Genomic DNA, 20112 nt, shown 5'->3' with positions numbered 1-20112 from the left:
TTACAACTTATAGAGACTACTACTAACATTAAACATTGCTATAACATGAACATACACAGTCTACCGTTTGTCGTCAAATTTTGTTTGTTTGTTGCCACGATAAGCGTGTTTAGCTTGGAGGAGTTTCCTGTATGGTGCCTGTATTTTAAATGATGTTAAGGTACTATTTGGCGGTATTTTGTTTTACTGGACTTACATTGAGTTCAATATTAATTAACATAGGACACTATATGACACTACACTATACAACGGTTCTTTGAAGAAGATGGTGGGATAAAGCATACACAAAAGTAGATAAAGCTCATCTATGTCGACTCGTTCGTGCTTTGTTCAACTTGAGTGTGTGTATTGTTTCGTGATCGTTCTCTGCGTGAGCTCTCACAGTATGGAGAATACCAGCGTACGTTGTGTTTAGCCCCGCTACATCTGTTCTGTAATTAACGGTGTTAGATGTGTTGTTTATATGACACATTTCTAGCATCGATAAAGCAGAACTTCGGTAGGTGCGATCGATTATTTGTGTACCTTCAAGATTGAACGTGTGCTGGTGATCTGCTATGTGGTGTTGTGAATGTGCTGTGTCGTTTGTAGGATTTCTGCGAGTTTGTTTATATTGGATTTGTGTCCACTTAATCGTTTTTTTAAGTGGTTTGTGGTCATACCAATATAAACTTTTTCGCAATTCCTACATGGGATGCTGTAGATGACGTTGTGTTGTTGTTGTGGTAATATTGGATCCTTTACCGGTTGTAGGAGTGTTTTGGTTGTTTTGATCGTTCTTGGAGCTATTTTTACTGTAGGGTATTCTGTTTTTAGGATTGCGGCAAGTGCTGACGTCAAGATTGGGATGTTTGGCATTGATCGGTATTTTAGCTGTTCCGAAATTTGTTTGTTGTTTTCGTGTCGTTCATGGGCCGTGGAAAGCTGGACTGAAGGTGAACTATTGGTGTGATTCTTCGTTTTGCTTTTGATTCAGCTTAATGTCACCAGGCTTAGATGATTGTCAGTCGTAGAGGTTCAATATAATGTAAGAAGCTCAGTGATCGTTTAGCGACTGATTTTACTTACTGAGGAGAATATCATGTGTTCAATCACAGGCTCCTTCGTATAAAGATCTTAGCATCATCGTTGGTGTTTGTTTTTCTTTTGAATAATAATCATAAAGAAAATAAACACTGATAGATCACGATCGAATCAGCACGATCAAATATGACATACTGACTCCACTTTATCAGAATTCGAAAACTAGTTGGTCGTCAGCGTTTGTTGAGACAAATTTTGTCAGAACAGGTCCGTAAAAAAGCGTTATTCGCGACACAATGGAAAGTGTCAATGAATGTATGAAAAAAAGTGACAATCGAATTTTCCAAACTGACCATATACGAAATATTTATAGCTTCGAAAATTGACCCTGTCTCCAATTTCGGCTCAATCGGATATGCGTTAGGAGTACCGCATAATTGTCCAAGTTTGAGTTTTATGAAAACCGAAATATCATTAAGGGGTACATGAAATTACAGTTTTAGAAATTACTTTTGTATTACTTTTGTATACTTTTCTCGTAAATTAGGCTCGAGTTAGTCAATGTAGTGTAGTTGATGACACAAGTTTCTCATAATTTTTGAACAGATATGATATTTTAGGTGAATACTGTTGAAAGAGGATGCATCCTTACGCCCTAAAATAATAAAACTATTGCATTTGTAGAAAAATTATGAGATATATTAGTGATAAATCACTGACCAACTACACCCCATTTTACATTACTTCGAACAATTTTTGTTTGGTATTTGATTTTTAGATAGAACATTGGTTAATTGGTTCATAGAAATGATCAATTATCTTATTTTTTTTGTATTCACTCTAACAATCTTGGGTCATTCGTGACTTGTCCAGGTGTGAATTTGGCGTGATAGGTATGAATATTTAGCACTACACCGTAGTCGTGATCCAGTTAACAACTTATGTTAGCTAAATTTACGAACCAAGATTGTTTCCCCAAAAGCATTGCGCCTATATAATAATCTCGTGAGGGTTTTATACGAAAATATGCATTCTAGCAAAACTGCTTAAACGCTGCAGTTCATTGCAAGAACTGCTAGGGGAAGTGCACTAGTATTGGCCATAGGTTCCTATTTTGGCCGCACCTCAGAAAACCGATTAAATTACAATATTCGTGCATTTTGTGGTCGACATGTTTATGCTACACAGATGAATATGATTCATACCAACAAACTGAAAGCAACTGAACATCTCAAAATTGTAAACAACGTGAAATATCGTCAATAGGTGGCCAATAAAGGAACATGGCCAATACTGGAGCGTTCCCCTATTACATTTGTTTTATGAAACATATGCAGAGGATGTAATAAATCCGACCGTACATGCGATGCAAGAGAAATTCGTTTTGCGTGTAGATCAAAACAAATCAAGGCTACTGTCATAGTGCAAGATGCAATGTTACTCTCAATACAATCGATTTATTATATCAAAAAGTTATTAAATGATTAAATGCATCTAACATGGCCATCCGTTACCCACAACCTACGACCTAAGCATAAGGGGCCGTACCAAAGGTTTTAATCGTTTGTATGAATTAGATATTTAGGAAAAAAAAAAATGCAATTTCACTATTGTTGGCAACACGGATCAGCACGTTTATGTTGCTGAGCTAGCAGCAATCAACTTCGCATTGGGGATGATTTCCAATATGCCCATAGACCATTACTTTATCTTCTCGGATAGTCTCAGTTCGATTGAGGTTATTCAGTCGATGAAACAAGGTAGGCACTCATCTTATTTCCTTTCAAAGGTAAGGGAGTAGATGAGTTTGCTGGTCAAAACATCATATATGATTACCTTTGTATGGGTCCCCTCACATTGCTCAATCCCAGGCAATGAGGAGGCAGACTCTCTCGCAAAGGTGGGCGCACAACAAGGCGAGATTTATGATAGAAGAATTTCACAAGATGAATTTTTCCCATTAGTACGTCAGAGTTCTCTTTTAAGTTGGCAAAACGATTGGACAAGTAATTCTCTTGGGCGGTGGTTACATTCCATTATTCCAAATGTTTCTTCGAGAGCGTGGTTCAAAGGTCTGGATGTAAGCCGGGGATTCATTCGAGTGATGTCAAGACTTATGTCCAACCACTACTCGCTAGACGCATATCTCTATAGAATAAACCTCGTTGACAGCAATATATGTAGGTGCAGAACCGATTATGATGACATCGATCACGCAGTTTGGTTTTAGCCCGGGTAATGACACCTCCAGAGCACGACTATTGAATACCCTAGTGGCCCGAGGTAGACAACCCTTCCGTGAAGTAAGAGATGTATTGGGAACACGTGATCTTCCCTACATGCAAGCGATCTACGAATTCCTTTGTTTGTCTGATGTTAGAGTTTGATGTGACCATCCCCTCCTTTCCAAACAATTTCCCGCCATTGTGTCCCAGTCTTATTATCCTCCTGTTCCTGTGCTACTAGCCCCTGCCCAGCAAGGAATAGGTCAACCGTCCGAGAGTAGTATCTGAAGGAGGCTTCAGAAACCAGTTTCCTATCTAGCTCCTTCCAATCGAAATTGTTACCCTTTAACCTCGAGCCCGCCACGAGTAATTGGTACTCAATACTCACCTAGAACTACTGCTATTTAAAATGTAAATAAAAGCCTAGTAAATAAACGAACTAGTAAAAAAAAGGGCAGAGAAAGGTAATTTTTTATTCCAAAAGGGCCACTCATGATATCCAAAAGTAATCAGTGTCAAGAGATAATAACGACTTTTTGAGTATTTTTTTTAAAGTTTATTATTTTGTGCTATATTAATTAATAGAACCTACTGTAAGTACACTTAATTTGTTTCCGTAACATACCTAACATCTAAATATTAAAATATACAACAGATACACAAATCGGAACAAAAAGCTGTTTAAGCACGGTAGATTCATTATAGTAAAGGACAATAATTGTAAGTTAACCTAAGAATGTAAATTCTATAAAAAAAAAGTAAAACATAAAATTGAAGTTCAGCTTAAAGCTAACTCACAACAACAATTACGAGTTTGACTTCAAGAGGTCCGAAGACAGAATCTGCTCCAGCAACAACAACTATTATTACTCAAACTTTGATTTGGGTGCTCGATCGGAACAATTTAAGATTTAGCCTTGCTTGTCCAAATAATTTATCTGATTTTTATGTGTTTATTATCCTGAAACATACTCAGCTTAATGAGTAAAAACATATTAAATTTTAAATAACCTTACTCATGAAAATCTTATGAAAAAGGGGAATTGTTTTTTTTTTGTGTGGGAAGAGCTCCTCAACTCAGCTTAAACATCTTATACGTCTCACACAGGGCAACGCCGGGGAAACACTAGTTGATAGACAATTAGTTTTTATGATATTTTTGAAATTTATTTTTATGACCACGCTTGATTATGTCGCCATTGGAGGGGGAATTGTCATTCTTCTCTGTCCGCTTGAACGGATGCTTGAGCTGAATGAATAATGCTTTGCCAGCAAATCGCTCTGTTCTTGCCTAGCAGCACGGGGTAAGAGCAAGTTTTTAGTGCGAATTTGAGCGACGAGCTAGTGCCAATGCTGCACTGTATTAACGGCGTGCCTGATGCTTCTTTTGGGAGCAACTATACAACTTTGCTATATAATAGCTTTGTTTTCCGTGGCATGGGAAAGTATAAGATATTCTAGGACCTTGCCAGTGCGGTGGATGGAGGAAACTTTGTGCTATAGCGGATAATTGTTTTGATGCGGACGCTAATAGACATTTGCGGCTAAACGGGAATAAGATGGAGAAAAATTCCTGGAGGAATTTTTCCGATCCCAAGAGCATAATTTTGATTAATTGCGCGCAAATGAACCAAAATGGCGACTGGGTTGAAATGTAATTAAGAAAGTGCAGAATTGTCACCAGTGGGTATTGTTGTTTATGATATGATGGATGACTAACTAGAGGATAGTGGTTTTTTTAAACTAAACATAATATTGCCATGAAGTTTCAATTGAAACTTTGCATTTTCTGTACTACAAGATCAGTTAGAAACCTTATTTTGGGAAATGAATAATCAACAGGTACAGAGAATAAAGCACAGCATATACAGATACCTCCAACAGTGTGTGACAGCGTCACAAGATGATTAATGGATCAATGTGATCCTGAATAGATGGCGAGGAGAACGTTTTGCCCTATTGCATAGATTGCAATTCTTTAAATCCATTAGTTACAGGCAGACGAAGCAAACAGTAGCACTCTCTGGCCGTTCTATCCTCGAAAAGAAACTGGAGTGAGGTCTGCTGTGCAGCAATGGTTCGTCTAATAGGTGACAATAAAATGTGAACTTTGTGGCACGGAGTTACAGACTATTTGTTTTCTTTCTTTACAGGATATTCAAAGTAAGTGTTTTCGCGTACGAGAGCAAGTGGGGGGCTAAGGTTCAGTTCAGCTAAGGTTGGTTATACATTCATTGTATTGGTTTATTTATTGTGACTCATTGTTCATGAAAATTAGATATTTAAGATTTGCATTTAAACAAATGTTATTGAATCATACAAGATTGAATCAGTCCACTTGAGTTCAACTTATAAAGTAATCCTAGGTGTAATTCAAAATAGAACCACCCTTTTCGTAGATCGATCACCCAAAGCAACATACGTTGTCCTACAACAGTGCACAAGTGAAAGAAGAGAAAAGCACCGAAGTAGTCAGTGACACGGAAAATAAAAGTCTTTCAGTTTCTTTGATGCAGAACTGCTTTGTTTGGCGTCTTGGTGTTTACATATTGAACCAAACCTATTTGTTAACCTTCACGATGCTGCCATTCTCTGAGGTGAAGTATAAACGGCAGTCTACGCTTGGTTGATTTCGGAAACAACAGCACCACCCCCAACAGGGTGAAATCAATTAATCTTTTTCCAGCATCAGCTTCAACAGTTAGTCACTGGAAGTACACCGTCTTGAAATTGTTTCTCGGTTGATTAATACAAATTGTTGAAGGGAATCTGAAAGATTGGATTAAATCACTGTTTGCATCGAGAATGAGTCTGGAGGGTAAGATTGTACAACTTGAATAGTGGAAAGCTGGATCGAGGACAATACGCGATTTAAACCAGATTTGAATTGAGAATCTGGACTATATTTTAATTCCCCATTCGGTAAGCACCAAAAGAAGATTGAATATCAAATTTCAAAGCACGCAGCCATTGTCTTTCTCAGTGCTGCAGTCGAGCACGGTTGCGCACGGTCGACGACTACAATCTTTTTTCAGGAACCAATAATTATTATTATAATAGTGGCACCCTTATATTTCATATAAAGACTAATTTGCTTAAATGTTACAACCATATCACTGTTCTTTCTAATATTAGACAGTTTCAGAGTTGCCGATATACAAATTTATGTATATTTAGCACATTTTCTACACATAACAGATAAAATATAGATTTTCAAAATTAAATACATATTTTGTAAAGCCAATACATGATATAATATACAAAAAATATGCAGGTTTTCATAGTAAAGGGTGTCCACTAAAAAATGAAAATGGTTCAAGTACTTTTCTAACGGAAAAAAAAATCGTTCCCAGAGAAATGTCACCTTTGATGAATGAATCCTTACTTCCTCCTGAAAATTGTCTGTATTTCACTTTAACATGTTCAGCGAACCTAGCGGCGCCGGTGGTGTAGTAGTAAGCGTGAATACCTCTCACCCCAGCAGGTATGGGTTCAACCCCAGTCGGCGTCGCCGGGATGTTCTGAGGCATAACATCTCTGATCACGCCTTCCTTCGGAAGTAAAGCCGTTGTTCCCTGGTTCATGAGTTGATGGGTCGTTAGGTCGGGTCCAGGTGTGGGAGCTGCCTCCCTGGCGTCGGTAGCATTGGTGCTCAGCACGGAAAACAAGATCGACGGAAAACGAATCAAGGAAAAAAATCAAGCGAACGAAGATCGTGGATAAAACTACACGGTGGACCATTTTAAGAAGGAAAATCGCATACCGTATCTTGGCATCCATTTCAGTAACCCGGAAGAGAGGTAGCGGCTGTCCAACGAAGATAATGAATAATAAGACGTTCCGCTTGCTGCACAACATGTTCAACAACAAGGATCCAGTAAATCAACGGAAAGCGGCCGTTGTTCGAAGTCACACATCTGCAAGACTCTAAGGAAGGAGGGAATAGTGTGTAGAATGGAAACCAGATTCCCAGAGTACACTGACGAACAAATCCAAATCGTGAGATCCCAATGCCGCTGGATGACCCGGAAGTACGGCGGAAATTAAAAATATACCATATATGCCAAAATACCGGAATCCGAGAAATCTGCCGCAGTGCCATCCTATCGAGGATTTTTTCATTCTGTTGAGAGCTCAATGGTATATAAGGCTAATTTGAGGGCCAAAGGCACCCAGAAAATCGATGGTGCAGTAGGCCAATTGTCATGTTCCAATATAATAACAAGAGTACGGTGGGCCACGGATCGTATGCCAAAATTCACTAAACTCAGTTTGAAGACCTAGTGTACACCAGATATATATAATGTACACACCTAGAAATAACGAATTTTACACGTGACGGAATCCATCTTTGACATAAAAGATGAGACGTAAACAAACATGTCATGTAATATTAAGTGCTCCGACACTGAAAAGTTCGCTGCTCGACAAAAAGTACGTTTGATTGAGCTGTATTTTGCGTCTGTTATGACTTAAATTTATGTCAAAATCGACGCTCGTATATGTCACTCTCAGAACACCTAAATTTACATGATTTTTTCTAAGTGTGTAGATAAAATGCAGATTTTTTAAATTTAATACAAACTCAAACGTTTGATCATGCAATTTTTCTACCGACTGCTTCAAACCTCATTGCTTTAATTTGTTTTTTTTTTTCATTGTAAAGTCGATGGTTTCACAATGAGCATTGCAAGTGGCCATCATCTGATTTAATGGTCCAAATTTGTCATAACTTGTTCGATGGTGGTTTGTAATAAATATACTTCGAATTCGAAAGTTGTCGGGAAGGTATGTAAAATTTATGTTTGATAAGAGTTCAACAGAATCAATACGATCCGAAACTACATTGTTTGCAAAATAGACCATTGCAAATTCACGGCGCTTTTTCAATGTTTGGATGTTGATGAGCATGCAGGAGAGGAAGGGGAAATTTTCTCTAGCCTAATTTACGAAGCGCATGCAATAAAAATCAAATGGTGAGTTGACAACCTGCAAGGAGCGAAATGCCTAGCTCTGGTCCTCACATGTTTCTACTTCACGCCTCCTCGAGTCATATAATAATAAAAGACTGCCAGCTGAAACATAGACACAGCTGAGTGGCGTAGCCTGGGGAATGTTGCCAGTCCGGCAATAGCAAAGTGAAGAGGTGTGACGCGAACACTGACGTGGTAACCATAATACGGTGATAGAGGAAATGCTTCACCAAACCCGAGTGTCTGTTCTCCATGTTAGGAACGACTGATCACCGTCCTAGTGCCAACGTGGGACCCTAAACAGAGCTGTGCAAGATGGTCCCCCGGTGAGACAGGGGGTTGGGGCAGACAACACCGCTGCAACACCGCACGAGATTGAATGTAGAGCGATACAGACAAGCGCGGAACAGACAAAACTCGGTTTTCCGAAGGAAAAAGCGTCAGCAGGAAGACCGAGATCGCGAAGCGATGGAAAATCTAAGGAAGCTAAATAGTTTGTGCAAAGGCTACGTGCCGCATGCCGATATGTACAAGGATTTGGACGGTAACCTTCTCACGAACGAGTATCAGGTGATTGAGGGGTGGAAGCAGTACTATGACGAGCATCTCAACGGTGAAGCAGCAAAAAACGAAGGTGGCACGGCAACAAACCTTGGAGCACGCGAAGAAGACGATAGGCTACCGGCCCCTGATCTTCAAGAAGTTGAGGAGGAGATCGGTCGGCTTAAGAACAACAAAGCAACTGGTGTAGATCAACTACCAAGTGAGCTATTAAAATACGGTGGTGAAGCACTGGCTAGAGCACTGCACTGGGTAATTGCCAAGATTTGTGAGGAGGAGATATTACCGGAGGAATGGAAGGAAGGTGTCGTATGCCCAATCTACAAAAAGGGCGACAAGTTGGATTGCTGCAACTACCGCGCGATCACACTGCTGAGCGCCACCTACAAGGTACTCTCCCAAATTCTATTCCGTTGCCTGTCACCATTTGCAAGAGAGTTCGTGGGGCAATACTAGGCGGGATTCATGGGTACCCGCGCTAGCTAGTACGGACCAAATTTTCACGATTCGGCAGGTTCTGCAGAAATAACGCAAATACAACGTGACCACACATCATTTGTTCCTCGATTTCAAATCCGCATACGAATCGATCGAGATCAGCTATGGCAGATTATGCTTGAGTATAGATTTCCGGATAAACTGACGCGATTGGTCAAGGCGACGATGGATCGAGTAATGTGCGTTGTTCGAGTATCGGGAACACTCTCGAGTCCTTTTGAATCTCGAAAGAGGTTACGGCAAGGTGATGGACTTTCGCGTTAGAAGTTGTGATCAGAAGAACAGGGATATACACCAATGCTGAAAACATGTTGAAAGTTTTATTCTGATCGGAAAGAGTCGTGCCTGATTTTGACTTTTGACGTAGAACTACGTCTTTGTCGACTATACTGGGGTACAAATCAAAAAATATGTGTGGTGAAATAGTGTTGGGTCTTGAACGCTTGTAACTTTGTCATTTATAGATGAAATTAAAATCCAAATAGGCCAATCGATAGGATATTACTTAACGAATCTGCTGAAATAATAATAAAAAAAAAACTTTTGAAAAATTCGCAAATGATAATTTTATCACTGTTTTCATGAACTAAACGTTTACGAATACCACTTGGTTGCACATCATTTTGCTTGAATCTGAAAAGATATAAAACAGCGCTGCTTTCCTGACTCTGCTAATTACCGCTTCGGACGGCGTGGCACTAGATCTTGCAGCAAGCAGGACCAAGTCAGCGGCTAAAGATGGATCACGGCGTGACCATGACCACCACAATGAGGAATGAGACTTGGAAAATTATGTATGTAAAACCCCCTCCCCCCTTAGCAACAACCTCCGCACATTCTGCATGACGGGAAAATAACAATTCACTAGCTGAGTATTTGGCCCAAAAATAGCAAGCACAGCTTTTTTCAGCGCGAATTCTCCGTCAGAGATGAACGTCGCAACTGCCACTGGAATGCCGAAATCTTTGCATCTACCTGTGTTCGTGCAAGCGACGTTTACCGCCTTTACCCTAAGCATAAAATAATATTTCTACTTGTCCATAGATGTCACCACTCGTCCATGTATATTGTCACTGTGCTATTATTTGTCAGCCGCATGTAAAAACAAACGAATAAATGTACATATAGTTCGTATGCCTCCGCCATGGCAGGATGGCCCAACAGTCGGTCTGTTTTTTATCTATTAAAAATATCACAACGTAGGGAAACGAATTCCGTGCGCGATCAACCTGCAATTGTAGCGAAAACGTACTCATAATGTCAAACGACGAGAGCAAAGCTAATAGTTTTCTACTGCTGTACACTGTACGGAAACGACCGTTCTCATGATCTATATCATGGCCGATTACAAATGGTGTCTCCTGGTCTAGTGGCACGGCCGAGTTCGATTTGGCCCACTCTTCGAGCTCACCGTGTAGCCGTTGCAATTAGTTGGAATAACGTCAAATTTTTAATTAGAATCAATTACCTACTAGCATGTCAATCGACGCCAATGGCTAAAGAAATTTAAATAAAAAAAAAATAAATACAGGTTGAAATAGCAGAAATCAAGAGAAAATAGTCAAAAGAACTGATCTGCTTTTGTAAACAAAGGTTCGAACGTTAATTGGTCCAAACTCTTCGCTCGCCCACGCAAATTAGCATTAGTGTCAGGTAGGAGAAGCTTGTTCGCTGAATATTTACAGGTTTTCAAAAGAAATTGTTTTCGTTCTTGTGAACGAGCCTATAAAATGCTCAATTTATTTTTCAAAAAGCTAATTTTATACGTTTTTTGCTCACTTTTTTTGACGTATGACTACGCCTGTGATTTCTATATGTGGGTACACTTTGTGAAAACCGAAAATGGAACATGTAACAAAATTAAGAAAGATTTGGAACGTTAATAACTCAGCAACCGCTGAACCAATTTCAATCATTTTATCACCTATCAATCAGAAATATTTCTACGCACATTAAAATTTAAGACTTTATCATTTTTCAAAATGTCACTATTGAAAATTGCACGAATGTGCAACTGTTGCTATGATAATTAAAATTATCACCGATTACCTGCGAAAAGCGATTTCCCTAAAACATATTTCAAATTTGAATTCCATCCAGTCTCACCAAACGGTCTTCATTCAATCCAGTATACAACGAAAGGATGACCATCCGCATAGCTATTGATCGGAATCAGTAGCTCTTCGTGAGTTGCTGTGGGCCATCTATGTCAAGCGCGTCATACTAAAGAGTATAAACAGAGAGAACCCTGTTCAAATTAATATTCCTACTAAAAACACAAGCTCCTACTGCAGTTAACAAATAAGATTTATTATATTAGACCACGTAGTTATACGTCACCATTGCGTACAACCCCATAGGACTGTCCCTTGTCGTTTTTTTTCTGACAGATTTCACCTGGAAATGCTTAACATCAACTTCAACCTACTCAATAATAAGTTCTACACCACGTACTCAACACTTAGGCATGTCTCGGGTGCTCTTATGATAATCATTGGCGTAGCTAGAAAAAAAAACATACTGGAGGGGGCCTGGGGGGTGGTGGGGGTTGTGGCAGTTGTTTTGTTTTGTTAACTACGATTAAATAGAATCTCAAGAACTGCCATTCAATCAAAAGTTGAGTCTATTTGTTATTTTATTTTTTTTGTTGGATACATTTCCACTTTGTCCTGTAATACAATCTATAGATTATGGTGAAGCTTACTATTACTTTATTGGTGAACCATTAAATGCCAAAGCCTTACAAGCATACTGATTTTGAACAAGAAATGATCGTTTGTTCAAGCTTTTTGTAATGAAATTACATATTCACCGGAACTCATGAGGATTTTAAGGATCTCAAACTTAAGAATATTATCATGTTTGATAATTATCAGGGTTAGATATGAATTTTGTAACTAGATTTTTTAGACCACCTATATTTAATCATCAATCATAGAAGGCCCACAGCGACTCACGAAGAGCTACTGATTCCGGCTTCTTCCTCCTTCTATGGATGGTCATGTGGGCTTCAGCTCACTGATAGCAGGCAGCCTTTCGTTGTGCACTGGAGAACACCGCCACTCACCACGTGGTGATTGAATAAACACCGTTTGGTGAGACCGGATGGAATTCAACTTTGAAATCTGTGCTAGAAAAATCGCTTTTCGCAGGCAATCGGTGATAATTTAAACTATCATACAGTTGCTCATCCGTGCAATTTTCAATAGTGACTTTTTGAAAAATGATAAAGTATTAAATTTTTCAGATGCGTAGAAATATTTCTGATCCATTGGTGATAAAATTTTGAAATTGGTTGAGGGGCAGCGGAGTTATTAACGTTCAAAATCTTTCATAATTTTGTTACATGTTCCATTTACGGTTTTTACAAAGTTTATTCCCATGTATAAATCACAGACGTAGTCTTACATCAAAAAGATCGCAAAATTTGATAAATTATCATGATTTTAAAACTAAGATAAAGGTAAGACCAGATAATTTTTCGAGATAAGAATAACAACAAAATTCGGATTTTTAAACTTTGAAAATTTTTGAATCTCAGTTATAAAAGAATCATGAAAAATCAGGTTGTAATTTGATTGTCTTCAGATTTTAAATATACCTACCGAATTTAAAATGTCCATATTAGAATGTTTGATGCAAGAAAAAAAAAATTATATAGCATTTTTCTAGAATTTTTTGATACCTCGGACTAATTAATCTAGGAATCACAGAGATAAATATTAAATCAAGATTTAAGTGCCAAATTTAACTATAATTTCAAACGAAAGGAATGAACTCCAAATTTGTATGATTGTGCCCTTGTTTAAAACAAGATACTATTTAAATTTATTTCTTCAAAAGCTTATTTGGTTATTTAATTTCATTATTTGAAATGGAGTTAGCTTTGGTTGAACCCATACGGTGCCAATTTATTAAATGCTCGTACTTTATACGGATAAGAGATATTAAGATTTTTCGCTCTATTTTATCAATGTTCAATGTCCTAAACCATACACACTATCCTGGAGTGTTAACTCTTGACAAAATAGCTAAATCATCAGTCTTGTACAAACATGTCCATAACATTAAGATTCACCAATCAAGATTCCATCAGTTTTTATTAGCTGGAGTATTTTTGAATACTTTTTGATCAACCTGAAGTCTGACAGAATATTTTAGCGGTTGAATTTTTTTTCTAACAATTGGAGATCTTCAAAACTTGATTAACCAGAAGTCTTAAAAAATATTCAATGAACTTTACTCTACGTCCATATGCCGATCATTTAAATATTACCTGCTGTTTAGGAAGGATGCCTGAAAGAATATCCTGTGCTATACAACGTTCTCTCAACATCTACAAAACTCCCTTAAGTTTTACAAAATTTCCTCAACTCCTACGAAGTTCCCGGAATTTATTCCAAATTTCCCAAAACTTCCACGAAGTTTGCTGCACATCTACGTTTCACGTTGATTTTCCGGGAAATTCCACGAATTTAATTTTTTAAATTTGTACATAATTCTCTAAAGTATTCCAAAATTATGAGGCTTAAAAAAAAATATTATCCTGAAATAATATGGAAATCCCCGAACAATACTGAGTTTTTTAAGAATTTTCCTGAAGCTCTATGAAGTTCCTAGATCTTCTAAGAAGTACTTGCAGTTTTACAAAGTTCCCTGAGGTTAAAGAAAAATCCCTGAACTCATTGCCAATTTGTACACACTTAGAAAATTTTACAGAAATCTGTAAAATTTTACCGAAATCTCAACAGCTAACGTTCGGTAAACAGTTTCACAGATTTCTTGTAATTTTTCACAAATATCGGTGATTTTTTCACAGATATCTGTAAAAAAAATACAGGAAAACTGTAAAACTTTTTACCGAACGTGCAGCTGTTGAGATTTCTGTAAAATTTTACAGAAATCTGTGAAAAAATTTTAGTGTGTAGAGCCTGAATACGCCTTATAATGCTATCGACAAAATGTCAATACAATATAAGTTCTCGTCATCGTTTCTTCTACTCCAGCACATTAAAAAAAGTAGACATTAAAAAAATCAATAAAAAAAAATCTTTAAACTGCTCTGGTGTATGAAAAAACAGTCAACAGCCAGAGGGCTACATAATTCTGTAGGGGGCCTGGCCCTCTTGGCACCCCCGTTAGCTACGCCAATCATGATAGTGACTAGGATATTTAATGAAGCATTTTAATATCACTCACGAGAAAGGCTCTTGCCACCTGTAGGTAGATTAATCGCTGTTTTGGCCATATATTCGGAACCAAATTTCCGATCGGGATGATTTTTTGTGGGATTCTATGGGAATCAAATAGGGGAAATGGATATAATGTCGGCCTAAATGCCCCTAATTTGGGCCCATACAAAAATTCAGATATCGGCTAAATTTTCAATAGCGCCCAAAAATATCCATTAGTACCATCCCAATGACGCGTTCATCTAGATAAAATTGATAAATAGCTGATTTTTAGCGATGGGCCCAATCTTAGATCCATAGGCCAACATTAGAGCCATTTCCCCTACAAACTAAATGAAACCCGTTGGTTGCATTCAAATTGGCTCAGCCATCGGAGGATAAAGTGAGTCACTGATACATACTCAATTGAGTGCACACACATACATCGCAAATTCACATAGATAGATATTTTCAGATCTAGTCGAGCTGAGGCGATTGGTATACAACATTTGACCCTCCGGGCATTAGATCTAAAATGTGTGTTTTCAAGTGATATTATAGCCTTCGGTACACCTATTTTGGTGTACGAATAAGACAAACATATCCCCAATTTTCATATTAGCAGAATGATATACACAGCAAAAAAATAATTTTGATATCACATCAAAGTGGATGCACTACAATCATGTCGAAAATTTCATGTAATTTTTATGACCACATAAATAAACAAATGCAGTAAAAGCAGCGTAATGTCAGTTCATGCATTGTATTAATGATAATTTTGTCCTTTTTAGCAAGTAATATTACACCATATTTTCGACATGATTGTAGTGCATCCACTTTGACGTGATATCAAAATTATTTTTTTGCTGTGTAAGTAAATATTGCCATAAAGACAATTAAAACCAGGTCCAAACATTGTAAGGAATGTTCTTGGCTCCGTAATGTTTTCACCTTAGATATAAAAAAATGCATTGGAATCATCATTGCTATATTGCTATTCCGAAGGAAGTAAGCCGCGAATATTCGGCCCAACTCCTACTAGACATAGAATTAAGTGAATTTTGTTACAAACAAAGAACAATGAATTATCGGCTCCGTAAAGCTAACGCAATTGAGCCGTCCAAATAAACGAACTAGTTAAAAAAAACGTTCATCAGTTTGTGATGGCCAACCATATATGAAACACAAACTTCCAATGATCCTAAAAAAAAAAACAAACATCAGCCTATAAGGCCCACACAGCATATACACCTAGTTCATATGGCACGTTCAAACGAGTGCAAGCGCAGTTGCATCTTGAAGTTGCATAACGACAGCACCGGGACTGGCTTGCTGCTGTGCCGAGCATGCGAAATAATGATGTTTCCGCCCTTATAGATAACTAACTGTTGCCGGATGAATTTCGGTCAGTTCTCTCAGCCGTTAGTCATCAGTCGCTGCAACAACGGAAGGGGAAAATTCAATGATTGTAACAGTGATGAACTCGATTCTGGCGAGTGCTACGGTTGAATAAAGTAAATGCTATACTGTTGCAGCATTGTCATGGTTTTTGGATGAATTGTAATTGTGCTGTTTTCATTTATTTCCAGTACATTTCATCTACCTCAATAAAGCTATTTAATAAGTTAGAAGTCTTATGAAACATGTTATTTTGGGCATATCTGGCAATGTTTTATTTTCTCATCATTTTTAAATAAAATAGCATAGAACACATATGAAATTTTCATATTTTTAACTACGATATAAAATGTTGCCAAATATCAATCCGCAGATGCAATCGATACCATACAGGCCTGCGAATAATAATTGAGCTTGATATTTGCTCCGGTTCAGTAATCAGCAAACAGACCGTGCAGATAGTGTTCATTAAATAGCAAAAGGTTACAACAAGGCTGTTGAGAAAGAGACATCTTAAATCATGCATGACAAATCTGCTTGCTTTGGCATACAGAAAAGATTCAACGTGTGCGACATAATGATCATCCTGATTTTACCGACTCCGCGCTGTTCATTTGTTTATACTTATCAAGTGAAGCAGAAAGTGAGCATGAAAAAGCGGAAATCTGAGGTTCAAACCATCTGGTACAACCATAAATAACGAAGACGAAGCGTATATCGTTTTGGAGGACATTTCCCTGTCCAAACCAGTTGAAAAATCATTTCAGAAAGGCTAGTTGGCTATGAGTGCGGTTAGAAATTTATTTTCCCAGGGAAAGCCCAGGGAAAATGTATGCATCGCCAACATCTGCTGAAGGCGTCCAAATGAGGATGGAAGAGGGGATTGTATGTGGGCAACCAACATCGCATAGCTCACTCCATCCGCCCCCGCTTTGGTCGTTCTTTTAAAGGGACCGATGGTTCGGTACCTATGCCAAGAAGCTAGAGGACAGCTTGGTCGCTGTTGAAAAAAATAAATACGAAACCGAAATGCTTTATGACACTCGACAGCTGTGCCATCCAAGTGGATAACAAAGCTTGTGGGGTTCTTGACTCTCCTCAACAGCTTTTTTTCTCCTTTCTTATGCTTGTTGCCTAGCAGAACAAGATACCTCTGGATTGCATCCGAAAACAAATCGAATAAATATACAATACCGAATACCCAAGGCAGGGAACTTTCGCTCCGTACGTGACCAATGTGCTGGAAAATGAAATATTATACGTTATAATGTCGAAGGATAGCTTGGAGCTGGAAATTGGCAGGAGAATGCCAAAACTTGTTGTTCGGCTATTAGAACGCAATGATATACGAAGGATGATCAGATGCTCGAGTTTTTGGCATGTGACCGGAAAAAGGGTCAATCTAAGTTTGATAGGTGATGATTCATTATTGGTTATTTAAAGCATGTGGCAGTTGCGTGTAGGATGGTTTTCTGATTTGGCATCACTGAATATCTATTTTGTGTTGCAGATGTCTTAACGTAAATTTGAAATAATCTTAAGAGTTCGACTGGATTCGTTTATTTGATGTGAGAAAAAGGACAGCGGACATCGGTTCTTAGACCTGACCTGACCCTTGTATAGATAATCACAACCCCCTGCTTCTCACTGCACTTTCGATCTGTAATGAGGTATCCAACAACTGTACCAAATTTGAACGATCTAGATTTTCGGGAGGACTCTAAAGTTTACATGTATGGGAAATTAGTATGGAAAATATATGACAAATAAGTATGGGATGTATGAGCAGTTTGTGTGGAAAATGTATGGGAAACGGGAAGAAACTATTAACTTGCTTGTCAAAAATTCAACCATTGCTCAATTCTTCCCAAACATTAGACATAGATTGAAAAAAGGAGGGTAGAGAACTACTCCTGCCTAAGCGCCCATTTTGGGCCTATCAAGCAGAAAACATCAAATGAATCGATGATATCGGCGTTAACAGGTAAATTATGCGTTTGGTACGATATTTTAGTTCAAATGCTACCGAACGAAGTCAATAAGGGATATGAATGTTAGCACCTAAATATTCTCAAATACAAATGAAGCGCTCCGACCGAATCAATTTTTATCTTCATCCGATAGGCCGAAGTGAATTCCTTGGCGTTTCAATGGCGTTTCAATGCGTTAGGCCGAGTTTAGAATCCGTAGGCCGAGCTTGGCGTCAAGAAGCAATGTCAGACTTTTAACAATATCTCAACAGTTTGTTTCTCTTTATCAAATCCTACGGTACGTACGAAAAGGCAAATAAATGTGTAAGCCATCAGTAATAATAACATTCCGTTTGGTGCTTAGCTGCTCTAGATTAAGAAATACTAAATGCGGGTTGTGCTTAATAGGCCGGAAATGGGGTAGTTAATTCTACGCTGTAAAATTTTGCCGAAGGATGACCGCAAATCGATTTAACATCTGTTAAAAAAGTTATTTACCTTTCACTTTTGGCGAAGTGCTCCGTGCATAAACCAAGGCCCATTTAGTAATCGAACACATTCTTTTGCCTATTACAGCGCTCCTAGTGGATGTTTTCGGAAGCTTTTGACGTCTATTTGTTGACAACAACAATAACAATAAGAGTGTACTTTTTCATTTTATAAAACGCTCTTGCTTTGGAGGCACTTGTAACCGTTTAGTTACAATATCCTAGGTTTTAATTTGTACATGTTATTTTAGGAAGCTGTTGTGTTTTTTTTTAGTATCAGTGTTGGGTTAGTAGGATAAGTAGGATTGTTGGTAAAATTGTTGTAATTGCAAAATGTATAAATTTGTGTTAGTAGGATTAGTTTGTAATCGACATTTTAATAAACATAATCGAGACAGGATCGAAAGGGTATTGTGATCAGCTTTGGGAGGAAATTGAACTACAAGAAGGAGATAATATGGATGGGTGGTGATAAGCTACAAGGAAGAAAAATGGCGGAAATAAGGAACGGAAAACTGGATGGGAACAGGAGGGCTTTTGATATTTGGGATAGTCAACCATTGCTTAGAAGTAAACCATCGTTCGTGCCTACAAGTCGTGAGTGGATAATAAGCCAGTACTAAAGTTAACCGAACAAAGTGCCTCAAAGTATAGAGAACGAAGTTTTTCTGTTCCTGGCGTTCGTTCAGGTAACTGAGTTTGACCAAATTAGATTTTGGCTTGGTTTTAAACAACCATTTGTTCTTCAGGACCTTTTTGCTCCGCGTATGGATCCTCCCGATCCGCACGTTTCGATCAAGTCAGTTTTGACTATCAGGGACCTTCCATTCTGCAGCTTGATAAACGCTAGAAAGAAGAGCATCCTTGGACTCGGAAGTGCTAATCGATAAGGAGGAACACCCTTCTCGGCTCGATCAAGGTGGCCTTGTCACTGTCAGCCGATATTCGCCAACGAAGGGAGACGCCGTTGACCCAGAAAAGGCTATTTCGGGAGCTGCACAGACGCGCAAACGCCGACCTCCAATCCGTAATTGCCGTGACCCATTTATCAGGCGCCATCTTCCAGACTAGTCGAAGCCACCGATAATCACTGCCAGCGTGGTCAAACAACATCGGCCTCAACACAAGCACCATCTGCTAGCGCTCACCATCGTCCAGCAAACACCACCGGTACGTACCAAAGCAGCTGAAACCCATAGAACACACCCCAAAATAGTCCAGTAAAGACTACATAATTCCGTTTGAATAAATTCCTAGACTTTTTCCACGCACACTTAAGCTTTCAATTCATTTCACAATCGGTATAGAAATCCCACAGTTTCTGCATACTTTGTTCCGCGTAGCCCCTCCGAATCACCCAGTAGCATGCCGGCTCTGTAACACAGTTAAAGGGTCTCATGCTACTGAGCTAGTTACCCGGGAGTCTTGGTTGAGCCAATTGGGTGATTCTCATCTTATCTTATAGATGCCATGCAAGAGGAGTGTAAAAAAAAAAATCGTGATCCGCGTCTAAGCTTGCTAAAGTGTTGGATTTTCCTAGAAACACCGTATGGCGCTTGCTCAAAACGTACAGGGAAACCTTGACGACGAATCGGAAGCCTCAAAGCAGTGGAACTGCCAACCGTCAGCTCCATGGAAAGATCGTGAGGTCCATCAGAAGCAACTCAAGTATGTCCGATCGCGATTTGAGTAAAAAGTATGATTAAACCTATGTAAAGGCCGACATCGGAGCAACATTTTACAAGGCGAAGGATCAAAGAGGTGTCCTTGGAAGAAACAAATTTGTTTTTTTTTCTGGATAA

At 38.6% G+C, this 20112-nt stretch overlaps 1 pseudogene; it reads right to left on the bottom strand.

Moving 5' to 3' along the window:
• Positions 1-301: 301 nt before the first annotated feature.
• LOC135698170 (uncharacterized) lies at positions 302-7028 on the bottom strand (annotated as a pseudogene).
• Positions 7029-20112: the final 13084 nt, after the last annotated feature.

Source organism: Ochlerotatus camptorhynchus, unplaced genomic scaffold (assembly GCF_037179485.1).
Source record: "Ochlerotatus camptorhynchus isolate MF236.1 unplaced genomic scaffold, CSIRO-AGI_Acam_v1.1 ptg000083l, whole genome shotgun sequence".
In the NCBI taxonomy this organism is placed as follows: domain Eukaryota; kingdom Metazoa; phylum Arthropoda; class Insecta; order Diptera; family Culicidae; genus Ochlerotatus; species Ochlerotatus camptorhynchus.
The sequence above is the reverse complement of the archived record's forward strand: the minus strand, read 5'-3'. Positions and strand labels throughout refer to the sequence as shown.